Below are 22,170 nucleotides of genomic sequence, written 5' to 3' on the forward strand. Positions count from 1 at the left end.
ACCACATTAAGTATTATTTTTAAGTGCTTGCATAAAATGAGCATTATCATAATCACCATTTGGCATAAGAAACTCACCAAAATTATCAAGGCTTTATGAACCAAAACAAAAAATTCATCAAAATAGAAAGCCCTTCTTCCAATGATATTAAAAGTGAAGTTGTGACCACAACAACTTATAGTGTATCTTTCTTTTCTTCTTTACCATAGAACCACAAATTTACACCACTTTTTTAGTCCTTACACTCCATTATGGTTCAATTGGTCAATAAAAATCTAATGAATCTTCCTCTTTGTTAGGTCACTCTATAATACTCCTAGGATCAAATGAAATACCTGTTGGTGCACAAAATTTTTGGTTTACTTTCTATGAGATTTCTTACTCGATTTTGGGAAACTCAACACAATTTTTATCAACAAATAAGGTTCAATCTTTACTTGTTCAACCTCCACACTTTAGGATTTACAAGACCTAAGTGGTTTTACCTTTGGTTTAATAAAGGGAATAGTGAATAAAGTGAAGACTTAACAATACTCTTGAGTTGGCAAATGTTCTTAAGGATAAATTGATTATAATAGTGAAGATTTTTAAAGTATAAAGGGGTAATCTTAAAAGAATTGTATTAATTTGTAATGCAGGGCATGAAAGTGGGGGCACACTGATTGTTTAGCTTCCACAAAGTTGTCCTCTATTTTCAAATTGCAAATATGACCAATACCTTCCAAATTGGAGAAGAGAGTCAACTTTGATAATTACTAAATAAATATTATATTTTGGAGACAAGTGCACCACTTTCAACTAATAAGAAGACAAACTAAGAATAATCCACAAACCCTAGATAATTGAATTTAATTTCATAATGAAGATCAATCATTCAAAACATACATAAGAATATGAGTTTCTTTATCAAAGGCTTGCCTCAATTCCATCTAAAATAATGTGAATCCAATGAAGACTTAAATTCAACAGAATCAACGACCAATTCTTTATCTTTTAGAGAATAACATTGTATATTTTATTAATTTATAAAAAGAGTACAACTAGGCTATAACAAGTTGTAGTATCTACACTGCTATACATGCATATCTCTACAAAAATTGCTTTTCTAAGTATATTTATTTGTATGTCTTTCTAAATCTCTAAGTCCTTGGTACCCTTTCTTATAGAACCCAAAAGGGTGCAAAAAGCTTTAGGCCTTTTCATCCTAGCTAACTAAAATCTAACTGTAGCTTGTTACCAATCAATTACAATAAAAAAAGAAAACAAAAGAGGATTGTAATTCTTGCATCATGTTGAGAATTTGTTCTAGACTCAAGGTAACTTCTTTGTCTGGAATTCCCACCAGCATGTTCAAGGCTTTCCCTGTTTCTTCCTCCATCAAAATGTCAGGGCAATCACTTTGATACCAAGAATATGTTGTGGATAAATCCCATGCAGATGTGTACATTTTGTTAATGATGTCAAATTGATCCTCCTAGGCTAGTGTTAATCTAGGTTGCATGAATGGAAGTGGTACTTCATTTTCATCGTGTGATTGCATACGTAGCCCCATAACTTTCATCATGCAAAAAAAATACATAAAAACTCTTATGTTGATCAATTAATGAAATTAATGCCTCTTCATGATTTTTAGAACTACAAATGGTTAGAGAACCATCAATATCAAAATTGCAAAATTGATCATCAAGAATATCTCCCTTTCCAAAGTTACAAAATCATAACACACCCCTAAACTTAGTATCGATTATGTGAAATTGGAAGCCGATGTTATTCAATGTTCTGTAATAGAGAAATTGGAATACTACCTAATTCCATGCTCCAAAATTATGAAATTCAATGTGAATACTTAAATTTTAAGGTTCCATCAGTGGCTCTTTTGGGGGATGCATATTCCTCTAGGATATGGAAAGAATCTAGCTATCTCTGGGGGGGAAATCACAAAAAAAAACTCAAAACATAAAACATTATTCCTATTTAATAATAAACAATAAATGCATAATCATTTAAGAGAAAAAGGGTTTAATGTATTGCTCATGAACATGAAATTCTACTATGTGTCCATCTGTCTCTTAAAGAAGGAAGGAATTCTCTCCATCTTTGTCAAATATAATATAAGGCCCTAACCATAAAGGATCAAATTTACAATGCTTCCCTTTTTCTTAGTCCTTAACATTCTATTTTAACACCCAATCTCCCACATTAAAGATTTTTTGGTGGATTTCTTATCATGCCAGTATTTCACACATTTTTTCCTTTTGATGTTGTGTTCTGATGTTGATCTCCTCTTCTCATCTAATTCTGCAAGAGCAGTGATTCTTTCATCCATAAAATCAATATCCTCAAGTTGCTTGGTCTTGATAAATCTATATACTGGTAGTAAATTATTTTTAGGGATTCTTGCTTCTTGATCATATACGAGTTCAAAAGGTGAGAATCCAGTTGACTTTTCTTGTTATCCTATCTTCCCATACAACCAAGTGTAATTTTGAATCCCAAACTCTCTTGTTATTGTCCAACATCATTTTTATGATGTTAAGAATACTTTAATAACTTGACTCAGCTTGATCATTTCCCTGTGGATGGTAAGGGGATGAATATGACAATGTTATCCCATACTTTGTGCAAAAAAGTTTGTGAGTTCATTTGATCTAAAACACATCCCATTGTCAACAATAAGCTTTATAGGAAATCCAAATCTTTTTAATATGTTATTCATCAACAAATTTGTAACAACATTACTAGTGGATCACCTAGTTGGGATGGCTTCAACCCATTTGGTGAAATAATCCGTAGACTCTAGAATCCAATTGAATCCACTACTTGACTTATTGATGATTTCACCTATGAAATCTATTCCTCACATTTGAAATGGTTCATGTGCTTGTAATTTTCTAAGGAGAAAAGCACCATCATACTTCAATTGACTTGAAACCTTTGACATGCTTCACATTTTCTCACATAATTACAACAATCTCTAAAGAGATGAGGCTAGTAATATCCTACCCTTAGAATTTTGTTTTCAGTAGTCTAGGTACAAAAATATCCTCCACAAACTCCTTCGTGTAATTTTTTTATAATGGTGGCTACTTAGTGAGTATGAAAGAAAAAATGTAATATGACATCTCTATTTTCCAATATAAGTCCCCTTCAATATGAACATATTTTGTTGCATGCAATTTAACTAACCTTATTTTTATTTTCACTCCAACTGTCACAGCTTTACATGCTTCTCAATAATAGATAACATCTGTATACCAAGGGCAACTCTCTATACTCACTATGGTATGATCTACTTCCATCTGATTAATTTGTGATGCCCCCAGATTAGTATCTATCATGAGCTTCACCAATCCTTGACCTCAGACCAATTTGGTTATCTAAATGTCAATGTTGAATTCTTGGATCTAGTTAATCCATCTACATCTTCTTCCTATAGTATCAGTCTGCCTAAATATATCTTTGACTATTGCATTGGGAACATAAGGTACAACACTAGCACCTACCAAATATGAGCAGAAGGACATCATTGCGTTAACCAAAGCATAAGCTTATTTCTCATTTATATCTTGATTCAACTTAGAATTTTGTAGGATCTTGCTAAAGCAAGAGATGGGTTGTTCATGCCCCTTGTTATTCTTCTAAAACATAACAACAACAATCATATGATAAGGTGCAAAGGAAAAAACTTGAAAAGGTTTACTGAAATCTAGGGATTTAAGCACATGTCCTTCTTTTATAGCTTTTTTTTTAAATATTTGCAAAGGCTTGTGAAGCCTCATCATCCTACATTAGGTCAGCTCCTTTTAAAAGAATTTTTGACATAGGCTTGATGATCTCAGCAAAGTTAGATACAAATCTTCTGACAAATTTAACCTAACCAAAATATGATTGAGTTGTGTTGACTGTCTTCATAATTTTTATATTGTCAATAACCTTCACTCTATCAGAGTCTATTCTGACTCCTCCCTTAGAAACTATGTGACCCAATAATTTTCCTTTTGTTACTCCAAATTGACACTTCTTTGGATTGAGATATATTATGTATTCAAGATCTCTTTTAAAGATTTTTTCTAGGTGAGTACAATGGTCTTCTATTGCCTTTGAATAAGATGTCAAATCATCCTAATAAATAGCCAAAATGTGATCAACCATATTATCAAATGCAAAATCCATGGCCCTCTTGAAGGTTTCTCCTACATTAGTTAGGCCAAAGGGCAGCCTCACATACATGTTTGTTCTCCATGGAGTAGTAAACATTATTTTGTATTGCTCTGTCTCTTTAAATTTTACCTAATTATAACCAAAAAAACCATCCATCATAAATAGCAATTTATTTCCTGTAATCTTTTTTAGTAGAGCTTCCATATTTGGGAACACATAATTATCTTTTAATAAAGACATATTTAAGTACCTAAAATCAACACATAACCTTATATCACCATTCTTCTTTCTAACTGGAACCAAGTTAGAGACCCATGTAGAGTATCTAGTCAGTTTTATTATGCCAGCATCCCTCATTTTAATTAATTCTTTTTTCATTTTAGGTGCTAACATCAGATTTATTGGACAACTATTTTTTCCTAAATGGTTTTTCATCTAACTTTAGAAGGATTTCATGCTGAAAGAGATCCTCTCTATATGCTTTAAGATCACCATACAACCATGCAAAAACATGTATGTATTTCCTTAGTAAAGAAATCAAATTGGACCTAATTTTCTTAGGTAACCTCTTACCATTAAATACTTCTCTTGGTGAAAATTCATTCCCCAAGTTAATCTTCTCAACTTTCTCTTATGTTATGGTAGGGGTATGTTTCTTAAGTGTTTCATGTTAATTGAAGACTCTTTCTAATGTGACCAAACCTTTGTTGATCTCAGATTGGTCTTGACAATTGAGTGTCAACACACTTAAGACATTTACTTAGTTCATGTCAAACTAGTAATACATGTCGAGTACAACATGTAAATAATAGACCATGTCAAGTTGCAATGAGTGTCGAGTCACTCAAGTGTCGAGTAGATAGACCATGTTGAGTGATTCAAGTGTTGAGTGAATAATAGATGCCAAGCAATTCAGGTGCTGAGTCAGAAGCAAAATTATAGTGTATGCCAAGCATCAGTAACTACATATGTCAAGTAATATAGATTGGACATATTTGTTTGTTATGGCACAAACAACTATGTAAACTATTTTTCAGCTGACCTAAGGATAGTTTTTGATCTTTTAGAGATAAGGACAAATCTACATGCAGATTCCCTATGCAGTTACATGCAACCAATTAGAAAATGGGAAGGTTTAAGTGGAAAAATAGATGAATTTCAGCCGTAGATTCATACCTAACCCAAAGCCACCTCAGTCTTCTTAAGGAGGAAAAAGCCCTAAATTCTGAGAGAGAAGAGAGCATTGTAAAGGGTGAATGATTGAATTGGAGGAGCGAACAAGATAGTTTGCAAAGCATTCAAGGTGACTTAGCAATAAGAGTAAATTGCAAAATCAATTAAGTGAAGAACAAAGGATGGAGGATACAACATTGATAATTAGATCATGAAAGATTAATCAAAGATTGGATAGAGGTGATTTGTTATCAGACAAGCAAGTGCCAACCACAAGATCTATGATGAGACATTTTGACAAGTGATTCTAGTTAAATCTCCTAGGCAGAGTAGTCCTAACAGGCTTTACCAAATCCTTTAACAGGGTGGCATTCCAAGTGAATGACCTAAAGTCCTTTAATTAGGCACACTTCTAACAAGGTGTTGAAATCCTCTAACAAGGTGGGACTTAGCAGTCTTTGTAAGCCTTTAACAGGGCAGGCCTTTCACAGGGCAGATCATGATTCATTGTCAAAACATTGTAACCTTAATTGGATACACTTTATTGCTACATTACTAAATATTTGTGGGTATCATCCCCACCCCAATTTTACCTTCTCATTGGAGGGTTTCTAGGTAATCATATCTGGTGTCAAGTGTGTGTTTGATTACTTACATGTTTTAGATGCATTTACTTTACATGTTATTTCACTATGTTAATGCATATGATGTATGACTGGTGAAAGTTTTATGGATTAAAGTTTAAACTCCTAATTCACCCCCCCCCCCCCCCCCCCCCCCGACCCTCAGAAGTGTTTACCTTTCCTAGTTGTAATTCCAAAAACCTTTAGGTATTTTTTGGACTTAAAGATGGACTATCTCTTCACCCAAAATGGTATCTTTTCTATCCTAAATTTTCACCAACCCATTCCAATCAATCTTAGCATCTTGATAATTCTCCTGACATGTTAAAAATTTGAACAAGTCCCTGCCATCTTCAAAAAATTTCCAATTATAAAATATTGTCTAGTACAGATGGCCTACTCTTTATTTCCACCTAAACAATATCTTGTAATGGTGTGTCAATTTGTTTCACAACTATGTTAGCCATCAAATTAGCATGAGAATTATCATTCCTATCTATTCAAGTGATTGAGAAGGCATCAAAATATTTAATCAAATCGCATACATAATTTTGATATTTTTTTAGTCCAGAACATTTAGTCACAAATATGTTTCTTATCTGGTATAAAATTAGTTCAGAATCACTAAACACTAATAGCAACTTGATTTTATGATATTTTGCAATGACAATCCCTAAAATTAAAGCTTTATTCAAAATTAAGCAAACATGCATACCTAAAGGGGATGTCAAAATTATTCCAACACCATTTCCCTCTTTACTACATGCTCCATTGAAATGCAGATGCCATAATCCTTCACTTTCTTCCCGCATAAGAATACTATAATTCCATGTACTAGGTTTGCTAACATTTATTTGAAAATTGTCTATATCCATTTGACAAAAAAATAAAATTATGTCGGGGTGAATTTTTTTTATGATACACTCAAACCTAGGTTCTTTATCAATTATTATGTCTTTAGTATTTATAGGGATAGTTGCATAAGATAAATGCAATTGTATATGCCCTCCAACCATATTTGACAATTGTCTTGAGAGTAACATACCCTAGGAGGTTGGGACATCAACCATAGTTATATATGTCTTATATGAGATGTCAGGACAAGAGGGGAACTTAAAGTCAACATTTTTAACAACCCTAGTGGTAGGGACAAACCTATTATCCATCGTATAACACTTCCCATAAGGTATGTCTAATTTCAATCTTAATTTAGTCATAACTTTAGCCATCATAATATTCATAGTAGCTCTTGAATCTATCATACAATTCCTAACTAACTTATTATTTATAAGAAGAGTCAAATAAAAGGGGTCAACTTGGGGAACAGTTTTATTAACATTAGTCCCTAGATAAATGACAAGTGTGATCCCCTCAATATGATACTTCTCATGACCTTTATTAGTCTCTGATATAATATTCAAAACTTATTTGCCATATTCAAGAATTTTCATGATTTCTAAAAATGGGACAAAAATTTTAATTGAGATAAAGCATTTGAAATAAAAGAGTTACTCACCTATTGCTTACCTAATGCATGTTGATCTATATTTGATCCTTCTTGTGAGATGTTTTGAGGAGGCTTATCTATTGCAATCCCTTTGTGTAAAGAAGGTTTTTCATCTCTTTTAGGGTCTATATTAATTATTATATTCCTTAATTTGTAATTTATCTTAGCTTGTTCAACTACAACAATTGTGAGGGCCTTTCTTGAATCTTCAATTTTCGTAATTTTCTAATTGGTTCTTCTTCATTGAGAGAACTTGTTGATCTCAATGTATTATTCTTCTTGTATTAACATCAGACATATATTCATCTTCTAAGGAGTCTTCAACCCAAAAGGTTTCTATGGATAATGCATTTATTTGTGGTTCATAACCAAAATGAAGGTCACTATCAAAAATATTCTTAGCAACAAACCATTGTTCTAGAGAATGTGGCATTTTATAGCTTCACACCATAGGTCATTCTAAACATAATGATTAACTCTCTTGAGAGGATCAAGAGTATCAATGTTCTTAATAGTTTTAACATCTTTCCATGATGTAGTGTAAGGCATATCCTGCATTCTATATCTTTGTGGCTTGTTATAAGATCTGTTATTTTTAATTCCTTCATTCTTACCCATCATGTGCAAATTATTAATCATTCATGAGATCTTGTCTATATTATCTTCCTCCTTATTTTTCTTAGGGGCCTCGGGATCAAATAGCCTAGGATCCTCTCTTTTTCCAATCCTACCCATAGCAATTCTATCATTTTCAATTTCCATAGCTACTTTAAAGGCTTCTTGTAGTGTGTTAGGTTTGTGTGACCTTATCTCATAGTGTGTCTTACTTTCAAAAGAACTTAAATGAAAGTGTATGAGAAAAGAATCAATAGGTATAATATGTTAAGGGATCCTATTTAGGACCTTATTGAACCTTTTACTAAATTCAAATATTGTCTCATTGGAGATCTTTTTTATAGTGGTTAATTCATGAGAAGCAAAAGATGTGTTAGTATGATTCCCAAATTGATCAAGTAACATGTCTACAAAATCCTACGAGCTCGTTATATAATTCTCAAGAAGACATCTATATCATTCCACAACATCACTAGTTAGAGACTAAACAAATAATTTCATGAATACATCCTCATTATGCTCTTCTAATTCGTCAATGGTACTTTTAAGGCTAATGACATGCATTTTTGTATATTGATCTTCTCCCCTAGAGAATTTTGATATAGCAGTTTTCAAATCGTTAGATATAGCATTAGGGTATCCTGTTATCCCTATGAGATCTAATTGCTTATATCATTCTATATTCATAGGGGCTCTCACCAACTGATTGTTCTTATTAATTCCCTTGGTTATTATTCTGATTATTAAAAATATTATTCCTCTAATTATTTCTAGTTCTATTTATCTGATAATTATTTTGGTTAGCAAAATTATTCCTTTCTTCATTTATACATAATGTATTTCTATGCACAATATTAAAAGAAGAATTTTTATGAGGAGGAGTGCATTTGGATGACTGGCCTTTATCCTTGTTCATTTTATCTTCAACATGTTTTGGTGTAGTGATACCATCCTTGCTCAAGCTAGATTTTTCCAATAATTCATCTGGAACTCCTCTTAATGTCTTTGTTTCTCTTCTTGAGGACTATAAAATTTCTAATGCTTTTGTAAGTTTCTGAGAGTCTTCATATGTTTCTTCATCATCTTCTTCTTCACGGGACTCACTAACAACTCGATAAGCTTCAAACTATCCAGTTTTATTTAAATAAAAAAATGGTTTCTTTTCATGATGGGCATCCATCTAGTCATTATCACATAAATCCTTTTCTCTATCCGCAATTTTTTTATACCCTGTTAATGACATATCTACTAATTGCTTATTCTTTCTACTTCTCTTTTCAAAAGTGTATTGTAAGTGTTCTCCAGAATGCACATACGTCCTTCCCCACATAAACTTCAAGGATAGATGTCTGTCACTTTTTTTATTATCAAATATGAACAACTGATCACTCATAAACACATACAAGAGTAGAGTTGCCAACTTTTTTTTAAGAAAAATTATGAGTTTCACTTTCTAGAAAAGTTTGGAGATGTTTTACTCTATCCCTAATATGTAGAATATCTGGACAATCTCCACAAATCAAATTGTAACACATCTCCCCATTAGACTTGCCAATTTGTTGGTGCACATATTATTGGTTGACTTCCTACAAGCTTGCCTACTCGATGCTGGGAAACTCAACACAATTCTGTTCAACGAAGAAGGTTGAATCTTTACTTGTTCAACCTCCACACTCTAGGCTCTACAAGACCTAGGTAGTTGTACATTTGGTTTAATAAAGGGAATAGTGAATAAAGTGTAGACTTGATAATACTCTTGATTTTGAAAAAGTTCTCAAGGATAAATTGATTATAATAGTGAATATTTGTAAAGTATAAAGGGGTAATCTTAAACGAATTGTGTAAATTTGTAATGCAGGGCATGAAAGTGGGAGCACATTGATTGTTTTCTTTCCACAAAGTCATCCTCTATTTTCAAATTGCAAATATGACCAGTGCCTTCCAAATTGGAGAAAAGAGTCAACTTTGATAATTACTAAATAAATCTTATATTATGGAGACAGATGCACCACCATCAACTAATAAGAAGACAAACTTAGAATAATCCACAAAACCTAGATAATTGAATATAACTTCACAATAAAGACCAATTATTCAAAACATACATAAGAATATGAGTTTCTTTCTCAAAGGCTTGCCTCAATTCTGTCTAAAATAGTGTGAATCTAATGAAGACTCAAATTCAACAAAATCAACAACCAATTCCCTATCTTTTGGAGAATAACATAGTATATTTATTAATTTAAAAAAAGAGTACAAATGGCTATAACAAGTTGCAATATCTACACCACTATACATGCCTATCTCTACAAAAATTATTTTTTTAAGGATATATATTTGTATGTCTCTCTAAATCTCTAAGGCATTGGTACCCTTTCTTATAGAACCTGAAAGGGTGCAAAAAGCTTTAGGCCTGTTCATCCTAACTAACTAAAAAGTAACTACAACTTTTTATGAATCAATTAAACTAAAAAATAAAACAAAAGAGAATTATAATTCTCGCATCATGTTGAGAATTTATTCTAGGTGCAAGGCAACTTCTTCATATGGAACTCCCACTAGCATGTTCAAGGCTTCCCCTGTTTCTTCCTCCATGAAAATTTCATGGTAGTCACTTTGATACCAAGAACATGTTGTATTTAAATCCCATGTGGTTGTGTACATGTTGTTAATGATGTCAAATTGATCCTCCTAGGCTGGTGTTAATCCAGGTTGCATGATTGGAAGAGGTACTTCATTTTCATCGCATGATTGCACTGGTGGCCCCATAACTTTTGTCCTACAAAACAAAACCCATAATTTTTTTCTTTTTGATAAATTAATGAAATTAATGCATCTTCATGATTTTCATAACTATGGAATGTCAAAGAACCATCAATAACAAAATCGTGAAATTGATCATCAAGAATATCTCCCTTCCTAAAGTTGCAAAATCAGAACACAACCCTAAACTTAGTCTCAATTTTGCAAAATTGGAAGCTAACATTATTCAATGTTCCATAATAGAAAAATTAGAATACTACCTAATGTCATACTCCAAAATTGTAAAATTCAATTTGAACACTAAAATTTTGAGGTTCCATCAATACCAAGATATCTTCCACAAGATAATGGAAATAATATTGTATTACAATGAAATAATGATAATATTTCTCATGGAAATAAAAATGTAAATTATGAACCTTGCATATATAGGCAAGGTGAATGGACAAGACACTGACAAGTGTCATAATACTATGCAATAAATAACCTATCACCCACATAAGGTGAAAAAATGATAATGTGATAATACTACTAAAGGTGGAAGATTTACTAATGTGAATAAGTGATAACATGATATAACATTTAAAAGTAGAGACATTCCTGAACTATAAATTGACCATTAAGTAAAATTAAGTGTTATGATTGATTAGGACCTTGGTGAGGTTATCACTAGGGATAAAACTTTGATTACATTAACACCATCCCACTTAAGAGAAACTTAGAGAATACACGCATTATGGAAGAATGCAATGTGGGTTCCAACTATTATGTCATGATGGGAATCCATTCAAAATCAAAATGCAAATGCAATATGTATCAATTGGAGAAAGTGAGAAAACCATATGGGAAAAACCCCTCTCCAAAAGAAAGAAAAGAAATTTAAAAACATGATGCATAAAGGACTCAATACCCACTAATGCAGTTTTAATGTTATCCATACAATTACCAACAAGCTTTCACTCCTAATTGTGAACAAAATGATGTCCTCAAAATTTTATGAATCTTTTCATTATAAAAACGTTGAGATTCCAATATTTTTGAGAAACCTTTAACTAATTTTGATATAACTACATAAAAATTCACTTTTATAAATTTTTTGGGGGTTCTTACATTCTAAAGAAGAAGTCTTCACATAAACTTCATCTTTGTTTCAACATTTAACTTGATCCCAAAAAAAATGCATACTTCATTAAAAAAGCTCAACTAAGAAGAAACCACCTTTTCAAATCAAAATTACATATAGCAACTCTCTCAAATTTTAATATCAATAAGAATATTAGAACCTAGACAAGTCCATCAAAATTTAGTTACACAAAGATTTGGTAATAGCTAAGATACCACTAAACACATAAATATATTTCTCAATGGATCAGGAGGGAGAGCGAGTACTAGGGCTTATAGAGTCGAAGGAGAGGAAGATGACAGTGATAGATATCTAGGTCTAGATTTGGTGGTTTTGTCTAGAATCTAATGTTGGGGGCTACTTTGTCTTTCCTTTATTTTTGCTTTGTCTAGTTCGAGACCATTTTCTTCATGCTAACACATTTTTTCTTCTCTATTTTGACCTATTCTATGGTGGGTTCTTTGTGGGTCATTGTTTGGCCCCTATTTTTTGACACTTCTAGGCGGAGGAGGGTATTGATGTAGAGTTGTTTGTTCTAGATCATTTCCCTATGGTTCTTTCTTTTCTCACAAATTGGTTTCCCTTCCTTCTTTTCTTGTGGGATATCATTTTTTCCTTTGTTCATTGGGTTTCTATCACTTTTCTTGGGACTGGTCTCTATTTTAGTTCGTTGGATGGGTTCCTTGGGTCTTTGTGCTAGATTTTCTCTTGTATTGCTCTTCTCTTCAGGGAGGATTTTGGATCCACCCCATCTCAGGTTGTAAGATGTTTGGTAGCTGTGTTGTTCTCCTTTGTTTCAAGTATGTTTCTCTTATTTTATGCACTCTAGTCTTTTTTATCTATTGCACTATTTTTTTGTATTAGACAATCAAGTTTGTGGGGTGGGAGGGGGATATTTTCCCTCTTCTTTATTGCTCTTTGTGTGGGGTTTGAGGTTCTGGTTATGTGCTCATTTAGGGTTGAGATATATTCATTTCATATCTTATTCCCCATTTTACTTCAAAGGTTCTCTAATGCCCTCACTAGATCTCTTTGCTTCCCTCAGCAAACCTCTCTACTAGTGAGTCTTGATGGTTGTGGATGGATCTTTCTCCCTCTCCTCTTAGGAAGGCCCTGAATCTTCTCTTCTCTTTTCTTAAGGTTTTATTTGGTGTAGTTTTGGTGGGTTTGTAGCACTAGTCAATGCTTAGCTATAATTCTCAATCTTTTCCTTATAGAGGTGGGGTTTTTGTGTTTCCCTCTCATGGTGGGATTTAGTAGTGCAATGGTGTTGGGTTGTCTTCTAAACCTTTTTTGATGGGTATGTTCTTATCTACTGGCTCCTTCCTCATATGACTATGTTTTTCCCTCTCGTGGTGGGATTCAATGGTGCAATGGTGTTGAGTGGTCTTGTGAACCTTTTCTTATGGGTGTGTTCTTATCTACTGGCTCCTTCCTATATGACTCCTATAGAGGTGGACTCAAACCTTTTTGAGGCGAGTTCTCTTTTGTTGGTTTTTACCTGGCTATAAATGACAATTGGGTGTTGGTTTGCTCTTTGTTGGTGGGTTATCATATGGAGGTGATTGAATTTCTATCAATAGCAGCTTGTAGAGGTGCTATGTTGTCCTCTCCTTGTTTCAATAGTAGGAGTTCGAGTTTCCTCTGGAGGCTTCCTTCTATTTTCTTCTTCCTTGTTCCTCCTTTCTCCTAAGCAACAGGGTCTCTCATGTCGTTGGTTTGGGGTTTTTGCATAAACCCCTCTATTTTTTATTTTTGGGGACCTTGTCCCCTTTGATTGTTGCTCCATTCAAAAGCTTTTTGAACCCACCTCTTGTAGATTCCTTTCATCTTGTCATTTTGACTTGATACTTTTTTGTTGGTTTTAGGCTATCTAATCCTGCTTTATCTTATCAGAATAACCAAATTTATTTACAATACAATTATTAGTCGATAAGATTTTTAATTGGGGACACAACTCACTGACCTTGTCTCACATTGTAGGCATCTATGGAAAGGAAAACATGTTAGAGGGAAAGAGTTTCAAAGAAAAATTATGTTGTCATTGCCAAATTTTTTGTTGACACCTTACAGAATTACGAAGCTCAATTTGGGTGACTAGGCTGCCAAAATTCATGGACATGTAGGCAAACTAATAAAAAATAATTTGTTTCTTTTATTATTATTGTTAAGATATAAAGTATAATATTTTAATATACATATTTCAAAACACTTATTGTAATAAAATTGATATCATTACAAACAAATGTATATAATCTATTTCTATTAAAAAGTGAAAAGAAGTAAGAAGAATTATGTTGATGACTTTACATTATAGAACTCTCAAGCACAACATAAAACTTTAAAAAATTGTTGATGCCTATGTTATAGTAAAACCTAAGTGAATGAACAAAAATTAAAAATGTATGTCCATGCCTTATAAATGTATTATCTCTAATTTTTTAAAGGCTCTACATAAATCACCCCAATTTTATGAAATTATTAAATGACAAATAAATATTCATTTTCTTAATTTTTTTTTGATGGAAGGTTCAGACCTATGAGGCAACCCAGTGAGGCATGAAGCCTGTGAGCTACCAACCAACGAAGGCCACCACATAGAGTTTTTAGGAACCCAATACAGGAACACTCATGCTTGAAACCTCTTCAGCTTAGAGTCAAGGACTGAGGGGCATCCACACCATCAAAATCACTTGGGGCATGATACTGGCCCCATCCCTTATAATGTCGAAGCCTCGCACTCAGCAAGACTTGATCCCTAGTGGGCTCTTTGTGAGCCATTTGAATTCACTAGTAGACCAAGGGCCCATTGACAATATTCATTTTTTATATAATTTAATTAATAAAAAATTAAATAAATGAATCTATTTAAACACTTATATATATATATATATTACATAAAGTATTAAGTTTTAATTAGTTTTATTATTCAAAACTTAAATATAAATTTATTTTAGAAATCTTTATTTTTACATTAGTATATTTTAAAAAATCTATGACACAGTTATTTGAATTATAAAATAATTACTATTATTTTTTTTAATCAATAATATTTCTCTTTTGACTGGAGCTACAAAAATTTGGAGGACCTCATCCCTGAAATCAACACTCAAGACTTGCGAGCACAAAAATCCAAGAGGGACATCAAGCCCAAGGAGCACAATTAATACACTCCACCATGGGTCTGGCATGAGGTCCGTGAGCACTCCTAACCCAATGATAATCTTTAGTGCTGACCATTGTTGTTTCTATCTTCACGGACTTGAACATCGATCAACATGAACACTCTCCTAACTGACGTCAACCCCTTATACCTCCCTACCACCTTATCTCTCCATTCTGTCAACCACCTTATCTCTACATTATGGTGACCACCTTATATCTCCCTTTAGCCACAATGATGCATGCCTCCACCATGCCATATCAACACAACTTGCAATGACAAAGAGTTTGTCATTGCACCACAAGTTCAACCCCACTATTCATTATTTTATTACTTCACTTATATTTTTTAATTAAACAAAGAACTATATATTACTTTTAATAAAAATTTAATATATCAATATAACATATATATTATATTTTAAAAAATAATTTTCCTACTATGCTTAGTTAAATTTAATTGTTGAAAAATAAATTTTAAAATTTCAATTATATTTGTTCTTCAACAAACTAAAGTCAATTCACTTCAATCAAATATTAGAAATAAGATAATAAAATTGAATTAAAATAATACTACACCCTACATTATTTGAATAAATGGATGAATGATTTTAATAAAATCTATGACACCAAATAGTCTAAGGGACTAGGTGTGCAGTACTAATCAATTTTCATATATTACTTTCCATTTTCAATCTTCTACTATCGATCTTAACCAAGAATCCAACATAATAAGTTTAATATTGTTTGATGCTTTGTATTACAAGCATACAAGTTTTCTTCTCTCGGTCATGTATTCCTCATCTTAGGTAAATTCTTAAGTTCTCTTTGAAAATTGTATTTCTACTTATATGTTTTTCAAATTTAAAAACCACCCTAACCCAAGCAAATTTCTCATAAATATATACCTTACTATCAGCGACACTAGTGTACCCAATCTAGTAAAAGTATTATTAGTCCCTGGCTATGTAGATAGGTAGGAAACTAATGTTTTCTTTAGACTCATTTTCAATCAGTTGACATGAAAATAAAATCTATATTTCTTTAAAAAAATGAATAGTTCTATTTTTTAAATTAATTATTTAATATATAATTTCTTTTTTCATATTGGTTAGAGACATTTTTGCTAGAGTTATTTTTATCTTTAATCTTAAAAATAAGAAGAAGAAAAAAGTACAATCCAATTTATTACACTGTCAAGTATAAGAAACTCTGCAATTGTCATTTACTGAATACACCTAAAATACACCTAGGTCCATTATTGCAATCAGGCTGAGTACAAAGTGCTTTCGTCCGTCCACATCAACAAAGGTAGCTCTTCTTTTCACCTAAGAAAATGATGGCATCATAGGTTCTACCTCAACGTCCACATGCCAAAATGAAAAATAGACAATTTATAAGTAGAATTGGCGGGGAACTGAATATCAAAACAAATGGCAGGGAGTTTAATTTTTCCAGAAAGTGAACTAGCTTATTTTACAGTTCATGTAATAAATGCATATGCAAAATAGCTCTGGAAAATTGGTCACTCTATAGTTTCAACAAAATTTGAATTTTTCCCTCATGTGTTTTTTGTTATTTTTCTGTATATGGTTTCCTTGTGTTTATTAGTCCCTATCGCAGGTAGGAAACTATAGCATTCAATGCATTTTTATTTTTTAACTTGTTTGTCTAATTAGAACACTTTATTAGTCAATTACTTTTTGAACTATAAAGTTTTCATATTTATTGTATTTATAATAATTCAAAACAATATATATTTATTGACAATTTGAGTGGTTTTTTTGTGCTACAGGAGGGAGTGCAACTTTTTCCTTTATTTGTTTGTCCAATAAAAATAATTTATTATTTAATTACTTTTTGCAACTATAAAGTTTTCATCTATATTATATTTGAAAGAACTAAAAATTTATAAAAATATATTTACCTTTATTTGTTTTTCCAATCAAAACACTTTATTATTCAATTTTTTTTGCAACTATAAATTTTTCATCTATATTATATTTGAAATAATTCATAAAAATATATTTATTTTTATTGACAAATGAACTTGTTGTTTTGTAGGGCTTTTAATTAGTTATACACAAAATGCAACATATTATTTTCGGGACTTTATACATTTTATTATTGCATAATTGATGCACATCCTTCAATATCATTTTATTGACAATGCGAGGTTTGAACTAATGACCTCCCCAAAGGAAGCCATGCCAATTCACCATTGTACTATAGGTGGCTCTAAAAAATAAAATAAAAATTATATTTTTATTTTTCCACTTATCTCAAATCCTTCCTAAGCCATTGACTTTATTTTACTAATTGAATTCATTGAATTAAATCAGTACTTTGTGTTTCAAAGGGTTGTCTAATTGTTTGTGAAGCATTCCTCCAAAAAGTTGAATATATGCCAATTGGTTCATCTATGCGCTATGCATGTGCAAATCTCATCATTCTGCATTGGTTTTCATTACAGTCTTATATCAATCATATGGATCAACGATAGTTCGATGTCATTAATTACAACATCCCACCTTTTAGGTTGCTTGAATTTTATAAGTAGGTGAACCTCAACATGAAGTAAGTTTTAGTTCTGAATTTTTAAATGAATCAAATCAATATAATGAAAACAAAAATTATTATCTATTCAAAAGTCTATTATTACAAAAATTATAAATATAAAGTTTTAATAAATAATAAATTATTGTAACTTTAAATTAATTAGCCGAGAGGCTCTTCAATCTCATAATAGACTCCCCAAATTTGTGCAACAATAATCCTGTGTAGTTAATAGAAAAATAAAAATAAAATAATAAACAATTTTTGGTGTAGTTCAAAGAAAAACAAGTGCCACATAGTGACATGTACTTGCCTTATTGTTATTAATTGTATTTGTAAGTATCAAATACAAATTATAATTATTTAAATAATTTTCTAAAAAAATTAATTTAAGCTAATTTAAATATTAGAAAAGTGAAAGGAAAAATTATTGTGAAAAGTGAGAATTTTTTGACATTTGATAAGTTCTCTAATTATAATTATAAATGAATAAATAGAATAGTATAAAAAACTATTAAAATCTCTTACCTCATTGATAGTTGTACATACATTTTAATTTGATGTTTCATACATCTAAAACATTCTCATATAGGAAGAATACCTCATGTCACTACAATTTCATTGTGCCATTTCCCTTATATCTACTTTTTTATTAAAATAATCTTTATAAGGTATATTAAAATTGACCATGTTATTAAATTTACTAAGATTTTAAACATTTATTATCATATTTGATTTTGTGTAAATTTGCATTAACCAAAGCATAAAAAAACAAACTAAAACTAGTTCAAACATTTAGCAAGTAGTACGTAAATCTAGCCGAAAATATTGCATTATGGAGAACCTCCGAAAAAGGGCTCCTATAACACAAAATGAGTACAACCAATCATATAATTTATATGAAATATAAAATTTATAAATGAATAAAAAAACTTTAGAAATATTTTAATTATTTCAAAATCAGTACTTGTAATTGGATAATTATGCAAACTGAATGCAATAGTACTAGCCTACGGCAAGTACAATAAATTGAAAATATAAAAATAAAATAAGGTGCATACCATTTTTCCACCCGCCTATTGCTTCCTGTTTATCCACGAAAATGGGGTGAGTGATTGGTTGTATAACAGTTACATATCTCCTCCTTGCCTAATTGAATCTTATTTTTGATTTGTGAGATTGTAAATCTCTTGTTTCCAGTTAAAGCCCTTTACTTTATTTTATTTTTTGCTGAGTATAGAATCATAGACAATTCAATCTGATTGCAAGCCTTGTCAGATATTAGGAGTTGGAGCTTGGAGTCTCTGCTGCAAATTTTGGTGCTCACTTGGATAAGAATTTTCTATCAAACAACTAGTTGTACGGTATGTTTTTCTCTCCCACATGAAAGACATTTATTGTGTTTAAAACCAGTAAATAGTAAAGGATTGCCTCTGTATTTGTATTTGTTATGTATCCTTTTCCATGGTAGAACAATGTATTGGAAGGCTTGCACAATCATAGTTGGGAAAAGAATGTGTGGGAAGTCGGTATATTTCGTAAATGAATGCCTTGAGACATCATTATTCTCAAGTCTATATAAATCACACTATTTCAATTAGTAGTCTTCAAACCTATTTCAGATTGGCAGCGCACTCGTAGGCATGAAGAGAAACATAATATATATTTTTTGTTAACATAAAAATATAGTTACTTGAAACTGTAAAATATGTCTTTGCAAATCAATTATGTGCATATCTGCCATTATTATATCTCGCATGGCCATTACCACAAAATGAGACGAAATATATGATACATCACATCAAATTGTAACCATGTTTTGTTAGAGTTTCTTGGAGAATGAATATGATCAAAATGAGAAATTAATTTGCAGGGTTTAAAACCTTCAATGCATTGGCTTCTTTTTTTCTTTTAGTTTTGAACAAGATTCCACCTGTCTTCCTAATTAACTTTCTACGTATGGGACATTAGGTGGATCTTTGAAACCTTCTCCATTCTTGGATCTGTGATCTTCTCTAGTTTATTGGGTGAGTTCATTAAGATTGCGTATAAATGAAGGAATTATGTTAGAGTCTAGGCTACAGTGCACAAATAGGCTCTACAACCAATATATATGTAATCCATACCATGACATAATATAACTGATTCATACTCAGAGTGTATGCAAATTAAAATCTTGTTTCCACAGCAAATTTCTCCATCGATTTGTTATTTAAAATTAGATAGAACTCAATACCAATTTATTCAAAAAATTTATTCAAGGGCGACTGATTAATCTATCACAACATTGTCCCGATTAGGAGAGGCCACTCAACTCACTTACATGCTCGACCAGATGATTGGAAAAAGAGTAATCACCCAAAAACATCCAACGATGATGCGAGTGGTTGCAAGTTGTGTTCATAGAATGATGACTCTACAACCAAGATCAATTATATAATCATATTCTCCTCCGTACAAACAAAATATGAATCTTAACTTTCTCATTCCCCGAGGCCCCATTTGGTTACTGGAAGAATGGCACAGAATAGGGTTTTTAGCGTCAAAACCAAGTTATGAAGGAAAATCATGGCGTTTGGTTCATCAAATGCATAAGCTGGTTTCGGGTTTCGTCTTCCAATTTCGCTCAAAAATTGGAAGAAACTTCTTCCAAGAAATAGGTGGAAGTTGAAACGAAAACTAGGTTTTGGGTTTTTATGAATGCGTTTGAATAAATCGTCGGGTCTGCCGAATCCGCCTTAGGTTTTTGGAAGAACAAATTGGGTTTTTTGGAAGATGACAGTTGTGTTGTTTTCGTGCTATGTTGTGTGAAGGCGAGGGTTTATGGTTTGTTGGGTTTCTTTGGCTATGGCCATGGCGTTTGTTGGGTTGTGGCTGTTCGCTAGGTTTGTGGGTTTTCTATGGCCATGACATTTTCTGGGTTTGTTGGGTTTCTTGTGGTCGTGGCGTGTGGCCGTGGCATTTTCTGTGATTTCTCTGTGGTTGTGGCTAGGGTTTCTCTACTTTGAACAGCGGCGGCAGCTTTAAACGGTTCTCTTCTCACACCCACCTTTGCATACTGGATTTTTTTAGGTTTTTTTTGTTCATTCAAACGTAACTGCGTGTTGTAGGTCTACTTAGAAAACTAGTTAAAATATATGCTTAGGAATGAGTCCCAATATGTTTAACTCTGATTACTTGTATATATCATAGTTAAAGTTTTAATTTTTTGTACTCAGCAATGAAATTTACAAGTATATCAATAGCTTTTATCTATACATAGCTGACCTATAAATAGTTTATCATGGTTCTATTTCTATCTACTATCTACTTAGCAATTTAGTCAATATATGTGGTGATTGTTTGTTTCAAATCTATTTTTAAAATAGTCAATATGTGCTCACTAATAAATTCGAGTATAGTGCTGTGAGAGATCAATACTAGTGAAATGAACAATTAAACTTTGTAACAGTTTCTGGTTGTTTGTTTCAAATTTGTTTAGCAAAATAGTCAATATGTGCTCACTAATAAATTCCACTATAGTGTTGTGAGAGATCAATACCAGTGAAATGAACAACCAAACTTTGTAACAGTTTCTTGCCAATAATGAGTTCTAGTTTGTTGTTGTGAGAGATGAATGCAATACCATTAAATAGAGCTAAGTCATAAACTTGTGCTCACTAATAAATTCCAGTATAGTGCTATGAGAGATCAATACCAGTGAAATGAATAACTAAACTTTCTAATTTTTTCTTGCCAGTAATGAGTTCTAGTATACTGTTGTGAGAGATGAATTCAATACCATTAAATAGAGTCAAGTCATAAACTATGTATGGATCAACTATGTATAGATCAATGGCAATCATGGCTTTTATCTATACATAATCAATATGTGCTTAATAATGAATTCTAGTATGTGCTCATGTGATTACATGTATATATCATAGTGCCAATCAAGCAAAACATGGCAATCATGGCTTTTATCTATACATAGTTGACCTATACGTAGTTTATCATGGTTCAAATATGTTTAGCAAAACAATCCAATATATGTTGTAACAGTTTGTTTAGAATCTATTTGACAAAATAGTCAATATATGCTCACTAATGACTTCCAGTATAGTGTTGTGAGAGATCAATACCAGTGAAATGAACAACTAAACTTTGTAACAATTTCTTGCCAGTAATGAGTTCTAGTATACTGTTGTGAGAGATGAATGCAATACCATTAAATAGAGCCAAGTCATAAACTATGTGTGGATCAACTATGTATAGATCAATGGCAATCATGGCTTTTATCTATACATAATCAATATGTGCTCAATAATGAATTCTAGTATGTGATCATGTGATTACCTGTATATATTATAGTGCCAATCATAATAGCAAAACATGGCAATCATGCTTTTATCTATACATAGTTGACCTATACATAGTTTATCATGGTTCAAATTTGTTTAGCAAAACAATCCAATGAGTTCCAGTATAGTGTTGTGAGAGATCAATGC

Source organism: Cupressus sempervirens, chromosome 7 (genome assembly GCF_028749045.1).
Source record: "Cupressus sempervirens isolate cs-2001-9-10 chromosome 7, ASM2874904v1, whole genome shotgun sequence".
NCBI classification, from domain to species: Eukaryota; Viridiplantae; Streptophyta; class Pinopsida; order Cupressales; family Cupressaceae; genus Cupressus; species Cupressus sempervirens.